Source organism: Cricetulus griseus, assembly GCF_003668045.3.
Source record: "Cricetulus griseus strain 17A/GY chromosome 1 unlocalized genomic scaffold, alternate assembly CriGri-PICRH-1.0 chr1_1, whole genome shotgun sequence".
Lineage (NCBI taxonomy): Eukaryota > Metazoa > Chordata > Mammalia > Rodentia > Cricetidae > Cricetulus > Cricetulus griseus.
The window spans coordinates 39546841-39550921 of NW_023276807.1; the positions used below are offsets into that span (position 1 = coordinate 39546841).

The window sequence follows — 4081 nt, forward strand, 5'->3', positions numbered from 1 at the left end:
AATAACACATATGTGTGTATACATACATATATGCATATATATACACATGCATGTGTGTACATATATACACATGTATGTATATGCATACACACACTAATACACACGCATATATATGCTAGAACTTTCAGGATAATTTTTTACTATGACAGATTAACCCTATGCTGGTAAACACCCATGAGAATGCACTCAGGGTTCCCAGAATTTAACTGCAGGCCTTGCTTGCAACCAAGCAGAGAGGAATGAGTGAAGGTTCTCATGACTAGTTCAGGAACAAACAAGACGACCATTCCCCCCAGGTTCTAAGATTTCACCAGTTAAGGGCAGAGTAAAAACTGAGAGCTTGACAGAAATGATCACATTTAATCCTGTCATCTATGAATGTGGCCCTTTCATAAAATAAAGGGCATAGGATGCTGCATGCCCCTGTCCCAAGGGGGAACACACACTGTCCAAATTAAGGGTAAAGTCTAAAATGGAACATATTAGATTTTGTAGCAAATTCAACTACCTCATTTCTCCATATTTTCCTCCCTTTCTATAGTATTTCTCAGCAAACACACCCTCACAGGAGGGTATGGGCCCAAGGACCAGAATCTGTAAAGTTCAAATGATCCTTGGATTGAAACCTAGAAAAGTATGGATCCTTCCACGGAGATGGAAACCTACCCCAAAGATCTACTTGGGTGACTTCTGTGCTTGCTCGTTTGGTATTTGTTCCCATCTTTATTTTGTACTTAGAAAAAATGATGGAGAGGAAGCCTAAGTTAGTGACAGTGGTTGTTGGCTGGAAGCTCTGCTGTTTAGGGTTTTTTGTTGCTGCTGTTGTTTTCAGAGTCATCTGGAAAGAGGACACCTCAATACAGAAAATGCCCCATCATGTTGGATGCTAAGCAAAACAGTAGGGCCTTTTCTTGATTAGTGATTGATGTAGGGGATCCCAGCCCACTGTGGGTGGTTCTTCCCTTGGGCAGGTGATCCCGCGTTGTACAAAAAAGCAGGCTGAGCTAGACATGAGGAGCAAGCCAGTAACTAGAATCCCCTTACTGCCTCCAGGCTCCTGCCTTGAGTTCTTGCTCTGATTTTCCTTTGAGATGGGCTATAAGCTGTAAGAAGAAATAAGCCTCCCCCCCCCCCGCAAGTTGCTTTGGAATGTGTTTATCACAGCAACAGAAAGCAAACTCAAACAAAAGCCTTACACTTGGCCTGAAACTTCTGTCCCAGATGGTTTGCCCCCTTTTGGGAACAGAGAAGGAACTTGGGAGGGGCATACCTTGGTATTGGCACCTCATCTGAGACTGGTACTTTATGTGGTGTAGGTGACTCCATGTGTAGTAGAGAAGACCTCAGAGGTGCGCCTTCAAGTTGGTCCTGCCAGTATTATAGCGGGAACTCCTCAGACATTAGGCTCTTTGTTGTGGTTGCTAATTTTTAGTTTGGAAGATGTGCCAAAAGATGAGCATGGATACCAAATTCTCCTACTATCACTGAGCTGGACCCGATTTTTCATGCCTTCATTTGTGTTATTAAATTGGGAGCTCGGACATTTCCCACCAGACCAAGCGCACTACAGCCTCGTCTCCCTCCTCTCAGGTGGCGCCGGAGCATTGTGGGATTGGATGAGTCTCAAGATGGACAACCGGGATGTTGCAGGAAAGGCTAATTGATGGTTTGGGATGGCACAGCCCAAGTCTGGAAAGATGAATATGAATATCCTCCACCTGATGAGCAAGAGCTCATCACTCAGAAGAAGTGGGAGATGGAAGCCAGAATGGAACAGAAGGCCAGGCGGAGTCATGCAGCCAGCCCACAGCACCCTCATCCTGGGGAAATTGCCAGTGCACATAACTCCTGTATCTCCAACAAGTTTGCCAATGATGGTAGCTTCTTGCAGCAATTTCGGATGATGTTGAGGAGGAGGAGGAGGGGTAGGAGGAGGAGGAGGATTATGAGCAGTGGCTGGAGATCAAAGTTTCACCCCCAGAGGAGGCAACACTCAGAGAGTGATAGAGAAGCTGGCTGGTTTTGTGGCCGAAGGAGGCCCGAGCTAGAGAAAGTAGCTATGGAGGACTACAAGGATAACCCTGCCTTCATATTTTTACATGGTAAGAATAGCAGGGAATTCCTGTACTACAGAAAGAAGGTAGCTGAGATCAGGAAGGAAGCCCAAAAGCCACAGGCAGCTGCCCTGAAAGTTTCACCCCGAGAAGACAAAGAGGCCAATAACCTTGCAGAAAAGTTGGCCAGGTTCATAGCAGACGGGGTCCTGAGTTGGAGACCATCGCCCTCCAGAACAACCGTGAGAATCAGGCCTTCAGTTTTCTCTATGATCCCAACAGCCAAGGATACAAATGCTACCTTCAAAAGCTGGAGGAGTTTCAGAAAGCCAAGTCAGGCTCCATGGTCTCCCTCCCTGCTCCTGCTCCCAACCCCAACCTGCAGCGCAAGTCTGCCCCTGAAGCCCTGTCAGGGGCTGTGCCCCCCATCACTGCCTGCACCACTCCAGTGGCCCCAGCACCTGCTGTCAACCCCACTCCATCCATCCCCCGGAAGCCCACCACCACAGCCACTGTGAAGAAGAAGCGGAAGAGTCGGTGGGGGCCTGAGGAGGACAAAGTGGAGCTGCCACCTGCTGAACTAGCACTGAGGGTCATAGATGCCTCACCGTCTCCTCTGTCAGTTCAGGATCTCAAGGGGCTTGGTTATGAGACGGGGAAACCTGTGGGCCTGGTGGGTGTCACAGAGCTGTCTGATGCACAGAAGGAGCAGCAAGACATGCGGCAGATGTATGACATGCAGCTGCTGTGGGGGAAGGCGCTACAGCAGCACCAGCATGGCTATGACAGTGACGAGGAAGTGGACAGCGAGCTGGGCACCTGGGAGCACCAGCTGCGGCGCATGGAGATGGACAAGCCACGGGAGTGGGCAGAGCAGCTGACACAGATGGGTCCAGGCAAGCTCTTCATCGGTGATTTCTTGCCCCCTGATGAGCTGGAGAAGTTCATGGAGAACTTCAAGGCCCTGAAGGAGGGCGGAGAGCCTACTCAGAGTACAAGGAATTCAAGCTGACAGCAGAGAACATTGAGTACCAGATGCTCATGAAGATGGTCTGGAAGGAGGGCGAGGGGCTGGGCACCGAGGGCCAGGGCATCAAGAACTCAGTGAATAAGGGCGCCACCACAGTAGATGGAGCTGGCTTTGGCATTGACCCGCCAGCTGAGCTCTCCAAGGAGGATGACGAGTACGAAGCCTTCCATAAGAGGATGATGCCAGCCTAGCGCTTCCGGTCCAACCCCCCTGAACAATCCCAGACGGCCCTACTACTGAATATTCTGGAAACGCAAAGTCTACTTTCAGATCAGCCATTCTGGACTGTGGAATGTTGTCGCATACATCTTTGCCCATCCTGTTGCCATAAGTGTTGTGCTGTGTATTAAAGTCCTAGTGCTCTCCTGCCCAGAAAAAAAAATTAAATTAATAAATTGGGAGCTCCATGATCCAGTTCATAATATCTAAAATTGTTGTGTCTTGGGACTAGAGAGATGACTTGGTGGTTATGAGAGCTGGAGGCTCTTCCAGAGGACCTGGGTTCAGGTGCCAGCACCCACAGAATGCCTACAGCTGTCTGTAACTGCAGTTCCTGAGGGGATCCAACACTCTCATTTGTCTTCAAGGAGCATCAGGCATTCAAGAAGCACATGCAGGCAAAATACTCATGCACATTAAATTATTAAATTAAATTAAAATCTGGTAGGGGAGCCACAGTGTGACTCAGAAGTTGAGAGCACTTACTCGTCTTCCAGAAGACCTGTGTTCATTTTCTAGCATTCATGAGGGCGGCTCACAAATGCCCTACACTCCAGCTGCAAGGATCCTGGACTCTGTTTTGGCCTCCACATTCATGTGTGCACGTATGTGCACACACACAATTAAAAAGAAAAAATTTAAAAATGAACATATTCACCTTCTTTTTGTCTTTTTTCACACCTGAAGATAATATTCTACCATATCTCCAATATCTCAGATTACAAACTATCACAAATATGAAACATATTACAAACTTAAAAGTCCTACACTCTTTACC

At 47.9% G+C, this 4081-nt stretch overlaps 1 pseudogene; it reads left to right on the top strand.

The window, feature by feature from the left end:
• Positions 1–1793: 1793 nt before the first annotated feature.
• On the top strand, positions 1794–3324 carry LOC113832781 (annotated as a pseudogene).
• Positions 3325–4081: the final 757 nt, after the last annotated feature.